Source organism: Salmo salar, unplaced genomic scaffold (genome assembly GCF_905237065.1).
Source record: "Salmo salar unplaced genomic scaffold, Ssal_v3.1, whole genome shotgun sequence".
Lineage (NCBI taxonomy): Eukaryota > Metazoa > Chordata > Actinopteri > Salmoniformes > Salmonidae > Salmo > Salmo salar.
Window position 1 is genome coordinate 287,501 of NW_025549009.1, and position 22,590 is coordinate 310,090.

The 22,590-nt window shown below is 48.4% G+C and overlaps 1 protein-coding gene across 2 annotated transcripts in view; it reads right to left on the reverse strand.

Annotated features, from left to right (window-relative positions):
* The window catches only part of LOC106595996 (vacuolar protein sorting-associated protein 13B), a 206,153-nt gene that overhangs the window by 175,660 nt on the left and 7,903 nt on the right, over positions 1-22,590 (reverse strand). The window lies entirely within an intron of this gene.

Here is a 22,590-nt window from a genome sequence, read left to right on the forward strand (position 1 = left end):
AAAGCTGTTTTTTGATATAAATATGAACTTGATTGAACAAAACATGCATGTATTGCATAACATAATGTCCTAGGAGAGTCATCTGATGAAGATCAAAGGTTAGTGCTGCATTTAGCTGTGTTTTTGGTTTTTGTGACATATATGCTTGCTTTGAAAATGGCTGTGTGATTATTTTTGGCAGGGTACTCTCCTGACATAATCTAATGTTTTGCTTTCGCTGTAAAGCCTTTTTGAAATCGGACAATGTGGTTAGATTAACGAGAGTCTTGTCTTTAAAATGGCGTAAAATAGTCATATGTTTGAGAAATTGAAGTTATAGCATTTTGAGGTATTTGTATTTCGCGCCACGCGATTCCACTGGCTGTTGACTAGAGTGGGACGCTAACGTCCCACTGGCCCAGAGGTTAATGGTTAGGAAGAATCGAATCAAAAATGTCCTGCCTTATATGGTCAGTCATCACTGCTATAATGACTCTGGGGTCAGAGGGTCTGCTGCATGGAGTTACCACTCAGCCTGGGACGCACAGACCACTCAGCCTGGGACGCACAGACCACTCAGCCTGGGACGCACAGACCACTCAGCCTGGGACGTACAGACCACTCAGCCTGGGACGCACAGACCACTCAGCCTGGGACGCACAGACCACTCAGCCTGGGACGCACAGACCACTCAGCCTGGGACGCACAGACCACTCAGCCTGGGACGCACAGACCACTCAGCCTGGGACGCAGAGACCACTCAGCCTGGGACGCACAGACCACTCAGCCTGGGACGCACAGACCACTCAGCCTGGGACGCACAGACCACTCAGCCTGGGACGCACAGACCACTCAGCCTGGGACGCACAGACCACTCAGCCTGGGACGCACAGACCACTCAGCCTGGGACGCACAGACCACTCAGCCTGGGACGCACAGACCACTCAGCCTGGGACGCACAGACCACTCAGCCTGGGACGCACAGACCACTCAGCCTGGGACGTACAGACCACTCAGCCTGGGACGCACAGACCACTCAGCCTGGGACGCACAGACCACTCAGCCTGGGACGCACAGACCACTCAGCCTGGGACGTACAGACCACTCAGCCTGGGACGTACAGACCACTCAGCCTGGGACGTACAGACCACCCAGCCTGGGACGCACAGACCACTCAGCCTGGGACGCACAGACCACTCAGCCTGGGACGCACAGACCACTCAGCCTGGGACGCACAGACCACTCAGCCTGGGACGTACAGACCACCCACAGTTTGAGGAACACAGCGCCATACAACCATAGGATTTTTCACTGAGACACTTCTACACGGACTTCCACTGGACTCTCTCTTCAAATGTGTTCCCTTCACAGAACTAGACAATTCTAACCACGTCCAACATATACGGGCTGGTTTCCCGGACATACAGTTGAAGTCGGAAGTTTACATACACCTTAGCCAAATACATTTCAACTCAGTTTTTCCACAATTCCTGACATTTAATCCTAGTAAGAATTCCCTGTCTTAGGTCAGTTAGGATCACCACTTTATATTAAGAATGTGAAATGTCAGAATAATAGTAGAGAGAATGATTTATTTCAGCTTTTATTTATTTCATCACATTCCCAGTGGGTCAGAAGTTTACATACACTCAATTAGTATTTGGTAGCATTGCCTTTAAATTGTTTAACTTGGGTCAAACGTTTCAGGTAGCCTTCCACAAGCTTCCCACAAAAAAGTTCTTCCTGACAGAGCTGGTGTAACTGAGTCAGGTTTGTAGGCCTCCTTGCTCGCACACGCTTTTTCAGTTCTGCCCACAAATGTTCTATGGGATTGAGGTCAGGGCTTTGTGATGGCCACTCCAATACCTTGACTTTGTTGTCCTTAAGCCATTTTGCCACAACTTTGGAAGTATGCTTGGGGTCATTGTCCATTTGGAAGACCCATTTGCGACCAAGCTTTAACTTCCTGACTGATGTCTTGAGATGTTGCTTCAATATATCCACATCATTTTCATTCCTCATGATGCCATCTATTTTGTGAAGTGCACCAGTCCCTCCTGCAGCAAAGCACCCCCACAACATGATGCTGCCACCCCCCGTGCTTCACAGTTGGGATGGTGTTCTTCGGCTTGCAAGCCTCCCCCTTTTTCCTCCAAACATAACGATGGTCATTATGGCCAAACACTTCTATTTTTGTTTCATCAGACCAGAGGACATTTCCCCCAAAAAGTACGATCTTTGTCCCCATGTGCAGTTGCAAACAGTAGTCTGGCTTTTTTTATGGCGGTTTTGGAGCAGTGGCTTCTTCCTTGTTGAGTGGCCTTTCAGGTTATGTTGATATAGGACTCGTTTTACTGTGGATATAGATACTTTTGTACCCGTTTCCTCCAGCATCTTCACAAGGTCCTTTACTGTTGTTCTGGGATTGATTAGCACTTTTCGTACCAAAGTATGTTCATCTCTAGGAGACAGAACGCGTCTCCTTCCTGAGCGGTATGACGGCTGCGTGGCCCCATGGTGTTTATACTTAAGTACTATTGTTTGTACAGATGAACGTGGTACCTTCAGGCGTTTGGGAATTGCTCCCAAGGATGAACCAGACTTGTGGAGGTCTACAATTTTTTTTTTTCTGAGGTCTTGGCTGATTTCTTTTGATTTTCCCATGATGTCAAGCAAAGAGGCACTGAGTTTGAAGGTAGGCCTTGAAATACATCGACAGGTTCACCTCCAATTGACTCAAATTATGTTAATTAGCCTATCAGAAGCTTCTAAAGCCATGACATCATTTTCTGGAATTTTCCAAGCTGTTTATAAGACACAGTCAAGCTAATGTATGTAAACTTCTGAACCCACTGGAATTGTGATACAGTGAATTATAAGTCAAATCATCTGTCTGTAAATCAACTGTTGGAAAAATTACTTTGTGTCATGCACAAAGTAGATGTCCTAACCGACTTGCCAAAACTATAGTTTGTTAACAAGAAATTTGTTGAGTGGTTGAAAAAACAAGTTTTAATGACTCCAACCTGAGTGGACGTAAACTTCCCACTTCAACTGTAGATTAAAAACTCGTGGACCAAAAAAGATGGGACTAAAAAAGGACATCAAAATGAAGTTCTCTTTAGTCCAGGAATGGGGATTAATCCGGGAAACTGGCCCTAAAAGTTGTAGTGTGAAGATGATCCTACAGTCCAAAGAGAGAAGTACGCCAGCTCCCAGATCTAAAACTATTACATACACATCAACCAAAACAGATTGGAACCAACATCCCATTTTCCCTAACCGCAACGACAAACTCCTCTAAACCCCGAAACACAATGTAAGCTCAACCAAGCGTAATACAGGACCCCTAACCCCCTTAAATATAACGGAAGGCCCTTAACCCCTATGCAGATTCCCTTTAACTCGATGTAATCTGTAAGACTGCAGTAAAATGGAGCGAAGAGCAGGCCCGCTGTCCGGATGGCCTCTGGGAGAAGGATTAGTCTGTAGCGAAGAGCATCCGGTACACCATGTATTGATCACGATTTCAGTGGCCTGACTCACTCGACTGCAGGAAGCTGAGGGTTTAAACCTCTCTCTCTCTCTCTCTCTCTCTCTCTCTCTCTCTCTCTCTCTCTCTCTCTCTCTCTCTCTCTCTCTCTCTCTCTCTCTCTCTCTCTCTCTCTCTCTCTCTCTCTCTCTCTCTCTCTCTCTCTCTCTCTCTCTCTCTCTCTCTCTCTCTCTCTCTCTCTCTCTCTCTCTCTCTCTCTCTCTCTCTCTCTCTCTCTCTCTCTCTCTCTCTCTCTCTCTCTCTCTCTCTCTCAGAGTCTGAGGAGAGAGCAGTAACCATAACCACAGTCTACTGTAAGTCTGACCACCAGGAAAACACCTCCTTCAACAACACCGGCTTACTAAAAAAACCCTCCGAGTCATTACCAGGAAACTAAAGAGACACACTTCACCATCGGTGGCCATCTGTAGATTTAGATTTATTTATTATTTCCACTTTTATTAAAAGGAGAAAACTCTATTGAGAACTAATGATCATGTACAATAAGGACCTGGCCGTGAGGCATAACATTACAACAGGACAATACCACCACAGACGACGCATCAATAAGGACCTGGCCGTGAGGCATAACATTACAACAGGACAATACCACCACAGACGACGCATCAATAAGGACCTGGCCGTGTGGCATAACATTACAACAGGACAATACCACCACAGACGATGCATCAATAAGGACCTGGCCGTGAGGCATAACATTACAGCAGGACAATACCACCACAGACGATGCATCAATAAGGACCTGGCCATGAGACATAACATTACAACAGTAAAAACAGGACAATACCACCACAGACGACGCATCAATAAGGACCTGGCCGTGAGGCATAACATTACAACAGGACAATACCACCACAGACGATGCATCAATAAGGACCTGGCCGTGAGGCATAACATTACAGCAGGACAATACCACCACAGACGATGCATCAATAAGGACCTGGCCGTGAGGCATAACATTACAACAGGACAATACCACCACAGACGACGCATCAATAAGGACCTGGCCGTGAGGCATAACATTACAACAGGACAATACCACCACAGACGACGCATCAATAAGGACCTGGCCGTGTGGCATAACATTACAACAGGACAATACCACCACAGACGACGCATCAATAAGGACCTGGCCGTGAGGCATAACATTACAACAGGACAATACCACCACAGACGACGCATCAATAAGGACCTGGCCGTGAGGCATAACATTACAACAGTAAAAACAGGACAATACCACCACAGACGACGCATCAATAAGGACCTGGCCGTGAGGCATAACATTACAACAGGACAATATCACCACAGACGACGCATCAATAAGGACCTGGCCGTGAGGCATAACATTACAACAGGACAATACCACCACAGACGATGCATCAATAAGGACCTGGCCGTGAGGCATAACATTACAACAGGACAATACCACCACAGACGACGCATCAATAAGGACCAGGCCGTGAGGCATAACATTACAACAGGACAATACCACCACAGACGACGCATCAATAAGGACCTGGCCGTGTGGCATAACATTACAACAGGACAATACCACCACAGACGACGCATCAATAAGGACCTGGCCGTGTGGCATAACATTACAACAGGACAATACCACCACAGACGACGCATCAATAAGGACCTGGCCGTGAGGCATAACATTACAGCAGGACAATACCACCACAGACGATGCATCAATAAGGACCTGGCCGTGAGGCATAACATTACAACAGGACAATACCACCACAGACGACGCATCAATAAGGACCTGGCCGTGAGGCATAACATTACAACAGGACAATACCACCACAGACGACGCATCAATAAGTTGTTTTGTGTAGAAGAGTCTGCTAAACGGACAGATATTATGAATTGGAAAAGACATCTATTTAACTTCAACCGAGTCTAGACTACAAACCTTAACAGCAGAGAAAGTACTACAGTACTCCTCCTCTGGGGGTCCTAACAGAGTAGTACTGTAGTACTAACAGAGTAGTACTGTAGTACTAACAGAGTAGTACTGTAGTACTAACAGAGGAGTACTGTAGTACTAACAGAGGAGTACTGTAGTACTAACAGAGGAGTACTGTAGTACTAACAGAGTAGTACTGTAGTACTAACAGAGTACTGTAGTACTAACAGAGTACTGTAGTACTAACAGAGTACCCCAGAGGAGTACTGTAGTACTAACAGAGGAGTACTGTAGTACTAACAGAGGAGTACTGTAGTACCCCCAGAGGAGTACTGTAGTACTAACAGAGGAGTACTGTAGTACTAACAGAGGAGTACTGTAGTACTAACAGAGGACCCCCGGCCTGAAGTCAACTCTCATTTTCACTCAATGAGTGAGTGTGTGTGTGTGTGTGTGTCTCCATATAAACACATCAGCTTCTTCCCTCACATCACTGCAGGGAAAGGGACAGGGCTAGGGACAGGGATAGGGCCAGGGACAGGGCTAGGGACAGGGCTAGGGACAGGAACAGGGCTAGGGACAGGGCTAGGGACAGGGCTAGGGACAGGGCTAGGGACAGGGCTAGGGACAGGGCTAGGGACAGGGCTAGGGACAGGGCTAGGGACAGGGCCAGGGACAGGGCCAGGGACAGGGCTAGGGACAGGGTCAGGGACAAGGCCAGGGCTAGGGACAGGGCTAGGGACAGGGTCAGGGACAAGGCCAGGGCTAGGGCCAGGACAGGGTTAGGGACAGGGACAGGGCCAGGGACAGGGCTAGGGACAGGGCTAGGGCCAGGGACAGGGCTAGGGACAGGGACAGGGCTAGGGACAGGGACAGGGCTAGGGACAGGGCTAGGGACAGGGCTAGGGACAGGGCTAGGGACAAGGCCAGGGACAGGGCCAGGACAGGGTTAGGGACAGGACAGGGTTAGGGACAGGACAGGGTTAGGGACAGGGTTAGGGACAGGGCCAGGGACAGGGACAGGGATAGGGACAGGGTCAGGGACAAGGCCAGGGCTAGGGCCAGGACAGGGTTAGGGACAGGGTTAGGGACAGGGTTAGGGACAGGGTTAGGGACAGGGTTAGGGACAGAGACAGGGCCAGGGACAGGGACAGCTTGATGCCCTGACTCACAACCTGAGGTATAAACTCTAAAACACGTCACTGCAGCGGCAGAACAGGCCAGAGGATCAGGGACAAGTCAGTAGCTAAAAGGGGTTGAAAATTAAACAATACAAAATGTCTAAACTGCATTTCTTCTCTCCTCCTCCTCCTCCTCCTCCTCCTCCTCTCTCCTGAAGAAGAGGCCCAGCCCTCCTCCCCTCTCCTCCCCTGCCCTGCTTGCTGATCAGACGGCTTCATGCTGAGGAATCTCTGTAAGCCATTTGCTCTCCGCAAGCTGCCGAATCAAAGGAAAGATTTCCGGACGGCATTTGAACAGAGATTATCCAGTCTGGGCGATCTGATTACAAACTGCCACAGCCTGCTGTATTTTACCAGCTCCACTTCTCCCTTTGTGGACCCAGCTTCACAGAGGAGAACACGGACAGTCAGTCAGCTTCACAGAGGAGAACACGGACAGTCAGTCAGCTTCACAGAGGAGGAGAACACGGACAGTCAGTCAGCTTCACAGAGGAGGAGAACACGGACAGTCAGTCAGCTTCACAGAGGAGAACACGGACAGTCAGTCAGCTTCACAGAGGAAAACACGGACAGTCAGTCAGCTTCACAGAGGAGAACACGGACAGTCAGTCAGCTTCACAGAGGAGGAGAACGTGGAGACAGTCAGTCAGCTTCACAGAGAACATGTGTTAACACCAGTGTCCGTCCCCCCCAACAGGGAAATGGTCCATCAACAGGAAGACAGGAGGAGAAAACACAATCTACGACTACGTCCTAAATAGCACCCTATTCCCTGGTTTTAGTGCACTACTTTAGACCAGTCAGACGTTGGTACTAAAAATGTACACACTCACTACTACTGTAAGTCTCTGTGTATAAGAGCATCTGCTAAAAATGACTACATAGTAAATTGATAGTGTAGAAACAGTAGAGTGTGGTTGTTCTGTCCCAGACAGACAGGAGGGAGGGAGGGAGGGAGGGAGGGAGGGGAGGAGAGAGGGAGAGAGGGAGGGAGAGAGGGAGAGAGAGAGGAGAGAGAGAGGGAGGGAGGGAGGGAGGGAGGGAGGAGGGAGGGAGGGAGGGGGAGGGAGGGAGGGAGGGAGGGAGGGAGGGAGGGAGGGAGAGAGGGGAGGAGAGAGAGAGAGGGAGGGAGGGAGGGAGGGAGAGAGGGGAGGAGAGAGAGGGAGAGAGGGAGGGAGGGAGAGAGGGGAGGAGAGAGAGAGGGAGGGAGGGAGGGAGGGAGGGAGGGAGGGAGGGAGGGAGGGAGGGAGGGAGGGAGGGAGAGAGGGAGAGAGGGAGAGAGAGAGGAGAGAGGGAGGGAGGGAGAGAGGGGAGGAGAGAGAGAGAGGGAGGAGGGAGAGAGGGAGAGAGGGAGGGAGGGAGGGAGGGAGGGAGGGAGGAGGGAGGGAGGGAGGGAGGGAGGGAGGGGAGGAGAGAGAGGGAGGGAGGGAGGGAGGGAGAGGGGAGGAGAGAGAGAGAGGGAGGGAGGGAGGGAGGGAGAGAGGGAGGCAGGGAGAGAGGGGAGGAGGGAGGGAGGGAGGGAGGGAGGGAGGGGAGGGGAGGGGAGGGGAGCAGCACTTAAACCCCAGCCAGCCCAGCCAGGCTCATATACAATATCTCTGGTCTCTGGTGGGGTAATCACTGGGTCTGTGGGTGGAACTCCTGGGTGGGGAAACCACAGCTGGTAGAAATGGTAGCATCCATTCAGAAGAGCAGAGTTTCTGGTATGAAGCGATGGCAGGCTTAGACATCAGGGCAGTTAAAGGTTACAAACCATACTACTGTTTAAAAACTCTACACTCCTGGATAATGAGGCTTTAAGCCCTTTTTTTTAAAATAACAAAACGCATGACAGTATGAAGTATATTTCAGTAGTTTATCAGGACATCCACTACATTAATAACAGTTTATATATATATAAAGGACATGTTGAGTTGAGGATCTTCTATAGAAGAACAGAGTCTAGTGGAATAACAGCTAGTTAGAAAGAACAAGGTTCTCGGTGAACGAGCGTCCTAATTGACGTTATTACCCATAATTCAGGAGCAGGGATGATGTGTGACGGAGGGAGAGAGGCACTAGAAATAGTTTGGAAGGAATCTTTAATTCTGCTGCAGAAGAAAGGCCTGGTGGTGAACGGGAGGGGAGGGGAGGAGAGGCTGGAGGGGAGGGGAGGCTGGAGGGGAGGAGAGGAGAGGCTGGAGGGGAGGAGAGGCTGGAGGGGAGGAGAGGGGAGGCTGGAGGGGAGGAGAGGCTGGAGGGGAGGAGAGGCTGGAGGGGAGGCTGGAGGGGAGGAGAGGCTGGAGGGGAGGAGAGGGGAAGGCTGGAGAGGAGGAGAGGGGAGGGGAGGCTGGAGAGGAGGAGAGGGGAGGGGAGGCTGGAGGGGAGGAGAGGGGAGGGGAGGCTGGAGGGGAGGAGAGGGGTGGCTGGAGGGGAGGGGAGGCTGGAGGGGAGGAGAGGGGAGGGGAGGCTGGTGGGCTGGAGGGGAGGCTGGAGGGGAGGAGAGGGGAGGAGAGGCTGGAGGGGAGGAGAGGGGAGGCTGGAGGGGAGTAGAGGGGAGGCTGGAGGGGAGGAGAGGGGAGGCTGGAGGGGAGGGGAGGGGAGGAGGAGGCACCTCCTCAAATCATCTAGAGAACCACAGCATGAATCAGAACATCCACATCAGGAGTGAATCCACTGACGGCAGTAAAAGTGATGAAGCAGCGAAGTGAAGCCAAACCCAGTCGTATCTCTGTCTCCTAAAAACCAAAAGAAACTCTCTCCCTCTCTGCTAGATGTGAACCGTTTCATTACCAGCTAGTCTGCGTCCACAAAAAAAAACGCCACCCTATTCCCCTCGGTAGGGTCTAGAAAAGTTAGTGCACTAAAATAGGGAATAGGGTGCTCTATGGGACACAGCCCTAGTCTCTTTTTTTATAAAAAAACAGCCACCACCACCACAACATCTCGGGGAATTCTCTGGTCGTCTCTGCAAGATGTTTTGTGATCCGTTTAACTAGAGAGAGTGTTAAGCTTGAAGCCAGATGACAGGGCCTCGTTCTGGGGGTTTTCTCTCTCTCGGGGGGGAGACACTGAAGGAGCAGTGGCGTTTAGAGCTAAATGTACGGCGGGCATCGTCACACCGCAAAACAGAACGTCTCTCCCACACATACACGACTGAGCCTTCTGAACGCAACCACTTAGACGTTCTCCTCTCCTTCTGAACCAACCACTTGTTAGACGTTCTCCTCTCCTTCTGAACACAACCACTTGATAGACGTTCTCCTCTCCTTCTGAACCAACCACTTGGTAGACGTTCTCCTCTCCTTCTGAACCAACCACTTGTTAGACGTTCTCCTCTCCTTCTGAACCAACCACTTGGTAGACGTTCTCCTCTCCTTCTGAACCAACCACTTGATAGACGTTCTCCTCTCCTTCTGAACCAACCACTTGATAGACGTTCTCCTCTCCTTCTGAACCAACCACTTGGTAGACGTTCTCCTCTCCTTCTGAACACAACCACTTGGTAGACGTTCTCCTCTCCTTCTGAACGCAACCACTTGGTAGACGTTCTCCTCTCCTTCTGAACCAACCACTTGGTAGACGTTCTCCTCTCCTTCTGAACACAACCACTTAGAAGTGTGACAGTCACCAGATTTCAATCCAACCGTTTCATGCAGATAAAATGCCGGATAAAAACAGGTCGTGACAGGTCTGATGAAAACAGAAAATAAAAGGCGGGATCTTTTTTTTTTGTGTGTCGGTAAAATTAATTACGCAAAAAAATGTCGGTGGAAATGCTTTCCTGCTCAAATATGGATATAATACCCGTCATATCGACGTAAACTTGGGAGTCGCCCGATGACGTCTGGTCGTCCCACTACGACTCGTTGGGGAAAGCATGCCGTTTATTAGGCTCCAGATGAAAACGAGTCGTGATGAACTTCACAGAGAGGTGAAAGGTCACGGTGACGAGCTAGATGAATATGGATTCGGAAAGTATTCAGACCCGTGACTTTTTTTTGTTACTTTACAGCCTTATTCTAAAAATGTATTCAATTCTACACACAACACCCCCATAATGACAAAGCAAAAAAAAAGTGTTTTAGAAATGTTTGCCAAAAATGTTTCAAGCTGAAATATCACATTTACATTCAGACCCTTTACTCAGTACTTTGTTGAAGCACCTTTGGCAGCGATTACAGCCTCAAGTCTTCTTGGGTACGACGCTACAAGCTTGACACACCAGAAATGGTTTGTTGAGATCGGTGTGGAAGAACTTGACTAGCACATAGGCGCTATAAGAGAATGAGCAGACATACAAATATACAGCGGATGGACGGATGGACAGTATCAGTATGAATATATCTACATGAAGAGAGATGAACAGAGTGCAAATGCAGTATAGTGCAGGTATTTAGAGTCTCTAGACCCCAGACCCCCTCTAGAGCCCAGACCCCCTCTAGAGCCCAGACCCCCTCTAGAGCCCAGACCCCCTCTAGAGCACAGACCCCCTCTAGAGCACAGACCCCCTCTAGAGCCCAGACCCCCTCTAGAGCCCAGACCCCCTCTAGAGCCCAGACCCCCTCTAGAGCCCAGACCCCCTCTAGAGCCCAGACCCCCTCTAGACCACAGACCCCTCTAGACCACAGACCCCTCTAGAGCCCAGACCCCCTCTAGAGCCCAGACCCCCTGTAGAGCCCAGACCCCCTCTAGAGCCCCCTCTAGACCCCAGACCCCTCTAGAACACAGACCCCCTCTACAACACAAACCCCCTCCTCAAATAAACTCCTTGAACTCTGACAGAATGGACATACACAGAACTACAAATAGCCTACACAGAACTACAAATAGCCTACACAGAACTACAAATAGCCTACACAGAACTACAAATAGCCTACACAGAACTACAAATAGCCTACACAGAACTACAAATAGCCTACACAGAACTACAAATAGCCTACACAGAACTACAAATAGCCTACACAGAACTACAAATAGCCTACACAGAACTACAAATAGCCTACACAGAACTACAAATAGCCTACACAGAACTACAAATAGCCTACACAGAACTACAAATAGCTAGTATAGAACTAACAGGACAGCATGTTCCTTCCTTCCTGGTTATTCTAGAAGCCAACCGTTAAGTAGTTCTACTGGTCTAATCTAGCTTGTTGGGCCGTTCCGGCCGTCGGGCTGTTCCGTTCCGGTCGTCGGGCCGTTCCGGTCGTCGGGCCGTTCCGGTCGTCGGGCCGTTCCGGTCCAGGTTTCCTTACAGCCTCAGCTTACTCTTCCAACGAACATAGAGTCCTTACCAGGCCTATTAATAACTACGTTTCCCATAATTCCCATAGGAGCCTGGTATGAAAATGGAAAGATTTAAACCTTCCCTTATACATGTAACAACAATAATAATGTCAGGAAGAGTTGGACAAAGACTGGCTTCACGGCGACGTACAACAGAACGAGGTTGATTTGTACATAGACAATGTCTTAGGGCTGACTTAACTTCACATGGGCTCAGCTCAGCAGCATGTCCACACACCCCGACACCTAGAATTCATATAACATGTAGGAACCTGGTAAACACAGTCTACATGCAATAGGACAAATACATCCAAGACATTCACTTCCATCTGGTTTGATCTAGTTTCCTGATAGATCAAAACAACAAAACATGTCGAGATAAAAATAGATTTCTGAATGAATCCAAAAACCCCACATTTTTATATTTTTGGATTTTTGTTGGTTTTAGTCCTGGTTTTAAAATTGTTTCATGACTTTCCAGCAGATATTTGTGCTGTGCATTCCAGCAGTAATCTAGCCATGCTAAGAGAGAAGCAGACATGATTAGAGGAATGGGAGAGGAATCTCAAGACAGTATACGCCAGCTCTTTATAAAATACACACAGAGTCCGCGTCCCTAACGGCCCCCTATTCCCTATATAGTACACTACAGTAGACCAGGGACTTACCCTATTCCCTATATAGTACACTACAGTAGACCAGGGACCAAATGGCCCCCTATTCCCTATATAGTACACTACAGTTGACCAGGGACTCACCCTATTCCCTATATAGTACACTACAGTAGACCAGGGACTCACCCTATTCCCTATATAGTACACTACAGTAGACCAGGGACCAAATGGCCCCCTATTCCCTATATAGTACACTACAGTAGACCAGGACCCACCCTATTCCCTATATAGTACACTACAGTAGACCAGGACCCACCCTATTCCCTATATAGTACACTACAGTAGATCAGGGACAAAATGGCCCCCTATTCCCTATATAGTACACTACAGTAGACCAGGACCCACCCTATTCCCTATATAGTACACTACTGTAGACCAGGACCCACCCTATTCCCTATATAGTACACTACAGTAGACCAGGGACCAAATGGCCCCCTATTCCCTATATAGTACACTACAGTAGACCAGGACCCACCCTATTCCCTATATAGTACACTACAGTAGACCAGGACCCAGCCTATTCCCTATATAGTACACTACTGTAGACCAGGACCCACCCTATTCCCTATATAGTACACTACAGTAGACCAGGACCCACCCTATTCCCTATATAGTGCACTACAGTAGACCAGGACCCACCCTATTCCCTATATAGTACACTACAGTAGACCAGGACCCACCCTATTCCCTATATAGTACACTACAGTAGACCAGGACCCACCCTATATAGTACACTACAGTAGACCAGGACCCACCCTATTCCCTATATAGTGCACTACAGTAGACCAGGACCCACCCTATTCCCTATATAGTACACTACAGTAGACCAGGACCCACCCTATTCCCTATATAGTGCACTACAGTAGACCAGGACCCATAGGGGATAGGGTGAACTAGATAGGAGGAGGCCACTGTAACCATACCAACAACGCTGACACAGTCAGACAGGACCAGAGCAACACAAACAAAACTGAACACATCGTTCATGAATGGATTTTCCTGGTTAGCATATTTCCCCAACAGAAGTCCTCATTAAAGCCTATTTTAGCCAATTACACCGTCAACAGGAGCTGTAATCTCAGTGGTCCTCAACGCTCCACACTCTACCGTCAACAGGAGCTGTAATCTCAGTGGTCCTCAACACCCACATTACACTGTCAACAGGAGCTGTAATCTCAGTGGTCCTCAACACCCACATTACACTGTCAACAGGAGCTGTAATCTCAGTGGTCCTCAACGCTCCACACTCTACCGTCAACAGGAGCTGTAATCTCAGTGGTCCTCAACACCCACATTACACTGTCAACAGGAGCTGTAATCTCAGTGGTCCTCAACACCCACATTACACTGTCAACAGGAGCTGTAATCTCAGTGGTCCTCAACACCCACATTACACTGTCAACAGGAGCTGTAATCTCAGTGGTCCTCAACGCTCCACACTACACTGTCAACAGGAGCTGTAATCTCAGTGGTCCTCAACGCCCACATTACACTGTCAACAGGAGCTGTAATCTCAGTGGTCCTCAACACCCACATTACACTGTCAACAGGAGCTGTAATCTCAGTGGTCCTCAACGCCCCACACTACACTGTCAACAGGAGCTGTAATCTCAGTGGTCCTCAACACCCACATTACACTGTCAACAGGAGCTGTAATCTCAGTGGTCCTCAACACCCACATTACACTGTCAACAGGAGCTGTAATCTCAGTGGTCCTCAACGCTCCACACTACACTGTCAACAGGAGCTGTAATCTCAGTGGTCCTCAACGCTCCACACTACACTGTCAACAGGAGCTGTAATCTCAGTGGTCCTCAACGCTCCACACTACACTGTCAACAGGAGCTGTAATCTCAGTGGTCCTCAACGCTCCACACTACACTGTCAACAGGAGCTGTAATCTCAGTGGTCCTCAACGCTCCACATTACACTGTCAACAGGAGCTGTAATCTCAGTGGTCCTCAACACCCACATTACACTGTCAACAGGAGCTGTAATCTCAGTGGTCCTCAACACCCACATTACACTGTCAACAGGAGCTGTAATCTCAGTGGTCCTCAACACCCACATTACACTGTCAACAGGAGCTGTAATCTCAGAGTGGTCCTCAACACCCACATTACACTGTCAACAGGAGCTGTAATCTCAGTGGTCCTCAACACCCACATTACACTGTCAACAGGAGCTGTAATCTCAGTGGTCCTCAACGCTCCACACTACACTGTCAACAGGAGCTGTAATCTCAGTGGTCCTCAACACCCACATTACACTGTCAACAGGAGCTGTAATCTCAGTGGTCCTCAACACCCACATTACACTGTCAACAGGAGCTGTAATCTCAGTGGTCCTCAACACATTTCCACGTTCACATGCTAGTGGAAACTATAACTGTCCTCTCGTTCCGTGTTCAGCAAGCAGCAGATGGGCTCTGAGAGGCTATTTCCTAATACTACCCACAGTTCCTCTCTGATTTGCCTCCCGAATACCAACTATTCCCTATTTAGTGCACTACTTTTTGACCGGAACTGAACACTATATTAGGGAATAGGGTCCCATTTGGGAAGCATCCTCTCTCCATCCATCCATCTGGAGGGAACAGAACAGAAACAATACGAGCTGTAATAAATTACTCAAATCTTTAACAAATCCTTAATGAACTTCCCAACCAAAAAAAAAAGCAATGAGGATGTTTTTACAGGCCAGTACCGAGCCGGGACGGCAATTATGAAAACAAACCATATTAATGATATCATTTATCATTTCCACACTTCGGGGGCAAAGCGGACTCTTGGCGCCTGAACACAAAGTTTCTACACACGTATAAAACGAGCCATTTCTAAAATATTAAATCTACTCAATTTAGTTGTCTGATTTTCCATCTAAACACAGACTGTTGAATTCTTTCATTCTTCCCAAAAATATGCAGGGCTTTATCCAACACCTAAAAACCAGATGGTGGGATTGGTTTAACCCGAGTTTTAACAGAAGTCGTGTAAAGTGGTAGGCAACACAAGCTCACAGAACGGGACCGCCGGGTGCTGAAGAGCGTAAAAAAAAATCGTCTGTCCTCGGTTGCAACACTCCACTACCGAGTTCCAAACTGCCTCTGGAAGCAACGTCAGCACAACAACTGTTCGTCTGGAGCTTCATGAAATGGGTTTCCGTGGCAGAGCAGCCGCACACAAGCCTAACATCACCATGCGCAATGCCAAGCGTCGGCTGGAGGGGTGTAAAGCTCGCCGCCATTGGACTCTGGAGCAGTGGAAACGCGTTCTCTGGAGTGATGAATCACGCTTCACCATCTGGCAGTCCGACGGATGAATCTGGGTTTGGCTGATGCCAGGAGAACGCTACCTGCCTCAATGCATAGTGCCAACTGTAAAGTTTGGTGGAGGAGGAGGAATAATGGTCTGGGGCTGTTTTTCCATGTTTCGGGCCCCTTAGTTCCAGTGAAGGGAAATCTTAACGCTACAACATACAATGACATTCTAGATGATTCTGTGCTTCCAACTTTGTGTCAACAGTTTGGGGAAGGACCATTCCTGTTTCAGCATTACAATGCCCCAGTTCCCAATACAAGGTCAAGATCGGTATGGAAGAACTTGACTGGCCTGCACAGAGCCCTGACCTCAACCCCATCTAACACCTTTGGGATGAATTGGAACATCGACTGCGAGCCAGGCCAAATCACCCAACATCAGTGCCCAACCTCACTAATGCTCTTGTGGCTGAATGGAAGCAAGTCCCCTCAGCAATGTTCCAACATCTAGTGGAAAGCCTTCCCAGAAGAGTGGAGGCTGTTATAGCAGCAATGTTCCAACATCTAGTGGAAAGCCTTCCCAGAAGAGTGGAGGCTGTTATAGCAGCAATGTTCCAACATCTAGTGGAAAGCCTTCCCAGAAGAGTGGAGGCTGTTATAGCAGCAATGTTCCAACATCTAGTGGAAAGCCTTCCCAGAAGAGTGGAGGCTGTTATAGCAGCAATGTTCCAACATCTAGTGGAAAGCCTTCCCAGAAGAGTGGAGGCTGTTATAGCAGCAATGTTCCAACATCTAGTGGAAAGCCTTCCCAGAAGAGTGGAGGCTGTTATAGCAGCAATGTTCCAACATCTAGTGGAAAGCCTTCCCAGAAGGGGAAACCAACTCCATATTAATACCCATGATTTCAGAATGAGATGTTCGTTGATCAGGTGTCCACATACTGTTGGTCATGTAGTGTATATCAGCTTTCTGCTGGAGGAGGTTTAGGAGGACCAATAGGAAGCCCCTCCCCTCCAGGTTTAGGAGGACCAATAGGAAGCCCCTCCCCTCCAGGTTTAGGAGGACCAATAGGAAGCCCCTCCCCTCCAGGTTTAGGAGGACCAATAGGAAGCCCCTCCCCTCCAGGTTTAGGAGGACCAGTAGGAAAGCCCCTCCAGGTTTAGGAGGACCAGTAGGGAAGCCCCTCCAGGTTTAGGAGGACCAGTAGGGAAGCCCCTCCAGGTTTAGGAGGACCAGTAGGAAAGCCCCTCCAGGTTTAGGAGGACCAGTAGGAAAGCCCCTCCAGGTTTAGGAGGACCAGTAGGAAAGCCCCTCCAGGTTTAGGAGGACCAGTAGGAAAGCCCCTCCAGGTTTAGGAGGACCAGCAGGAAAGCCCCTCCAGGTTTAGGAGGACCAGCAGGAAAGCCCCTCCAGGTTTAGGAGGACCAGCAGGAAAGCCCCTCCAGGTTTAGGAGGACCAGTAGGAAGCCCCTCCCCTCCAGGTTTAGGAGGACCAGTAGGAAGCCCCTCCCCTCCAGGTTTAGGAGGACCAGCAGGAAAGCCCCTCCAGGTTTAGGAGGACCAGTAGGAAAGCCCCTCCAGGTTTAGGAGGACCAGTAGGAAAGCCCCTCCAGGTTTAGGAGGACCAGTAGGAAAGCCCCTCCAGGTTTAGGAGGACCAGTAGGAAAGCCCCTCCAGGTTTAGGAGGACCAGTAGGAAAGCCCCTCCAGGTTTAGGAGGACCAGTAGGAAAGCCCCTCCAGGTTTAGGAGGACCAGTAGGAAAGCCCCTCCAGGTTTAGGAGGACCAGTAGGAAAGCCCCTCCAGGTTTAGGAGGACCAGCAGGAAAGCCCCTCCAGGTTTAGGAGGACCAGTAGGGAAGCCCCTCCAGGTTTAGGAGGACCAGTAGGAAAGCCCCTCCAGGTTTAGGAGGACCAGTAGGAAAGCCCCTCCAGGTTTAGGAGGACTAGTAGGAAAGCCCCTCCAGGTTTAGGAGGACCAGCAGGAAAGCCCCTCCAGGTTTAGGAGGACCAGTAGGGAAGCCCCTCCAGGTTTAGGAGGACCAGTAGGAAAGCCCCTCCAGGTTTAGGAGGACCAGTAGGAAAGCCCCTCCAGGTTTAGGAGGACAAGTAGGAAAGCCCCTCCAGGTGTAGGAGGACCAGTAGGAAGCCCCTCCAGGTTTAGGAGGACCAGTAGGAAAGCCCCTCCAGGTTTAGGAGGACCAGTAGGAACGCCCCTCCAGGTTTAGGAGGACCAGTAGGAAAGCCCCTCCAGGTTTAGGAGGACCAGTAGGAAAGCCCCTCCAGGTTTAGGAGGACCAGTAGGAAAGCCCCTCCAGGTTTAGGAGGACCAGTAGGAAAGCCCCTCCAGGTTTAGGAGGACCAGCAGGAAAGCCCCTCCAGGTTTAGGAGGACCAGTAGGAAAGCCCCTCCAGGTTTAGGAGGACCAGTAGGAAAGCCCCTCCAGGTTTAGGAGGACCAGTAGGAAAGCCCCTCCAGGTTTAGGAGGACCAGTAGGAAAGCCCCTCCAGGTTTAGGAGGACCAGTAGGAAAGCCCCTCCAGGTTTAGGAGGACCAGTAGGAAAGCCCCTCCAGGTTTAGGAGGACCAGTAGGAAAGCCCAGTGACGGGTGGCACTGAGCTCTAGGGAGGGTGGCACTGAGCTCTAGGGAGGGTGGCACTGAGCTCTAGGGAGGGTGGCACTGAGCTCTAGGGAGGGTGGCACTGAGCTCTAGGGAGGGTGGCACTGAGCTCTAGGGAGGGTGGCACTGCCATCCTTTAACGAGAAGTTAAATAAATACCTTTATCACTACAATGTAATATATGACCCATTAAATGTCACTGAGGGGCCGGTGCAGTAAGGGCCCTACTACCTCCCTCTCTCCTTCCTCCCTCTCTCCCTCCCTCTCTCCCCTCCTCCCTCTCTCCTACCTCCCTCTCTCCTACCTCCCTCTCTCTCCCCCTCCTCCCTCTCCTCCCTCTCTCCTACCTCCCTCTCTCCTCCCTCTCTCCTACCTCCCTCTCTCCTACCTCCCTCTCTCCCTCTCAAATAGGAGAGAAGTCCCCTATCCTTCCAGAAAGCTCATTTCAATTCCTCCCGCTGCCTAGCAAGACTTCTGTTGGAAGTCTGGCTTCGCTCCAAATGTGTGTGTCTCCTGGGTGAGAATAACATTGAATAAATTTGTCCAAACGTCATTTGCAATTTCCCCCCCCCCCCAAAAAAAAAAATACATTTTCTTGAAAACATCTGTAACAAATCCTTGTTTTGAGAATAGTAGTAGTACATCAGAGTGTATTGCACTGCTACGCCGTGACCCTGAGCTGTGGTACGGACTGAGTCTTTCCATAGTGCTGGAAATAGGATCTCTGCAGCAGTAGCCAGCTACATACTATGATATTTACCATTAGTTCTGGCCCAGTCTTTAGCATGCAGTCTACATAATTAGGTGTAATTGACTTCCCTTACAATGTGTTTCTAGTGACAGTGGACATCTGGCCTTGAGACACTCCATACGCTGGGGGCGAGGCCCAAATGGAACCCTACCATCTTCATAAGGCTCATAGGCCTCTGGTTAACAGCAGTGTACTCTATATAGGGAATAGGGAACAATTAGGCCTGCTCTCTGAGCTCCCAACTACCAGCTTGCCTTTCTACTTGGTAGCAGCATGGGTGGTATAGAATAGGTACGACTCTTCTGCACAAATAAATCTAACAAAACGTCTTTCATACTACACTTTCCCCCCCATTATCAAAATATTTATCAAATCAAACCTAAATAAAATATTAATATTTATTTTTTGGGGTGATCGTTCTCAGATTTCGGTTCATTTTCAGTGGTTAGTGCTGCTAAGACTCAAAGTAGGTTTTTGTACTGATTAACAACAAGGATATAATCACTGCCTCTAATACTGACTAACAAGGATATAATCACTGCCTCTAATACTGACCAACAAGGATATAATCACTGCCTCTAATACTGACTAACAAGGATATAATCACTGCCTCTAATACTGACTAACAAGGATATAATCACTGCCTCTAATACTGACTAACAAGGATATAATCACTGCCTCTAATACTGACTAACAAGGATATAATCACTGCCTCTAATACTGACTAACAAGGATATAATCACTGCCTCTAATACTGACTAACAAGGATATAATCACTTCCTCTAATACTGACTAACAAGGACATAATCACTGCCTCTAATACTGACTAACAAGGATATAATCACTGCCTCTAATACTGACTAACAAGGATATAATCACTGCCTCTAATACTGACCAACTACAAGGATATAATCACTGCCTCTAATACTGACTAACAAGGATATAATCACTGCCTCTAATACTGACCAACAACAAGGACATAACCACTGCCTCTAATACTGACTAACAACAAGGATATAATCACTACCTCTAATACTCACTAACAACAAGAACATAATCACTGCCTCTAATATTGAATAACTACAAGGATATAATCACTGCCTCTAATACTCACTAACAACAAGGGCATAATCACTGCCTCTAATACTGACTAACAAGGATATAATCACTGCCTCTAATACTGACCAACTACAAGGACATAATCACTGCCTCTAATATTGACAAACTACAAGGATATAATCACTGCCTCTAATACTGACCATCTACAAGGATATAATCACTGCCTCTAATACTGACCAACTACAAGGACATAATCACTGACTCTAATATTGACCAACTACAAGAACATAATCACTGCCTCTAATACTGACCACCTATAAGGACATAATCCCTTCTTCCTGTCAGACATGCAGCTTGGGCCGGTAGAGAGAGAAGTGGGATTGTCTTGACAACAAATGATCTTTGATTTAGTCTCAAATGGAACCCTATTCCCTATGTAGTGCACTACTTTAGACCAGGACCAAATGGAACCCTATTCCCTATGTAGTGCACTACTTTAGACCAGGACCAAATGGAACCCTATTCCCTATGTAGTGCACTACTTTAGACCAGGACCAAATGGAACCCTATTCCCTATGTAGTGCACAACTTTAGACCAGGACCAAATGGAACCCTCTTCCCCTATGTAGTGCACTACTTTTGACCAAGGCTCCGATTAAAAAGTACAGCACTATGTAGGGAACAGGGTGCCATTTGGGAGGTACAGCTCATGTAATAAGTGATCCTAGTAAAATGTCACTACTGACTAACAATACACAGCTTTTAACTGCAGTTTAGTCACTTGCCAAAGACATTTTACGGTCCAATAGTAAAAATAGCAGTGGTGGAATTAGGCCGAACAAGCAACAGCATAATCCGTGAAGTTCTCTGAATATTTCTGGTCACTGGCGATCAGTCCTCGTTCTGAAAAAACACATTTTGCTGAGCAGTGAGCAATTGTGTTGGCTTAAAGTTATACAACTGAACTCACAAAAAACAGCCACTTTATTTTTTTTATTTTTTTTTGAAATAGCCCTTTACTACTAAACTACTGATCTCTCTGCCTGATGCTAAGACCTGACTGGATCAAATAAACCCAGCCACATTTACAGAGAAATTAAAAAGAGTATTTTGCAGAATGTTTCCTTCTGGCAGGGTGAAAAACATGAGGACTCTGTGATACTTGACTTCCCCGATGTGCTCTTCATTGCCCCCGACAGCTTTTAGAAAACCTGATGGGAATATAACAAAGCAACTGTACAGAGAACATAACGTCACTCAGCCCTGCTCTAAAAACAGCCTGGGAGTTAAGTCGACATCATTCAGCCCTGCTCTAAAAACAGCCTGGGAGTTTAGTCGACATCATTCAGCCCTGCTCTAAAAACAGCCAGGGAGTTTAGTCGACATCATTCAGCCCTGCTCTAAAAACAGCCTGGGAGTTTAGTCGATATCATTCAGCCCTGCTCTAAAAACAGCCTGGGAGTTTAGTCGATATCATTCAGCCCTGCTCTAAAAACAGCCTGGGAGTTTAGTCGACATCATTCAGCCCTGCTCTAAAAACAGCCAGGGAGTTTAGTCGACATCATTCAGCCCTGCTCTAAAAACAGCCTGGGAGTTTAGTCTACATCATTCAGCCCTGCTCTAAAAACAGCCTGGGAGTTTAGTCGACATCATTCAGCCCTGCTCTAAAAACAGCCTGGGAGTTTAGTCGACATCATTCAGCCCTGCTCTAAAAACAGCCTGGGAGTTTAGTCGACATCATTCAGCCCTGCTCTAAAAACAGCCTGGGAGTTTAGTCGACATCATTCAGCCCTGCTCTAAAAACAGCCTGGGAGTTTAGTCGATATCATTCAGCCCTGCTCTAAAAACAGCCAGGGAGTTTAGTCGACATCATTCAGCCCTGCTCTAAAAACAGCCAGGGAGTTTAGTCGACATCATTCAGCCCTGCTCTAAAAACAGCCAGGGAGTTTAGTCTACATCATTCAGCCCTGCTCTAAAAACAGCCTGGGAGTTTAGTCGACATCATTCAGCCCTGCTCTAAATACAGCCAGGGAGTTTAGTCGACATCATTCAGCCCTGCTCTAAAAACAGCCTGGGAGTTTAGTCGACATCATTCAGCCCTGCTCTAAAAACAGCCTGGGAGTTTAGTCGACATCATTCAGCCCTGCTCTAAAAACAGCCTGGGAGTTTAGTCGACATCATTCAGCCCTGCTCTAAAAACAGCCTGGGAGTTTAGTCGACATCATTCAGCCCTGCTCTAAAAACAGCCTGGGAGTTTAGTCGACATCATTCAGCCCTGCTCTAAAAACAGCCTGGGAGTTTAGTCGACATCATTCAGCCCTGCTCTAAAAACAGCC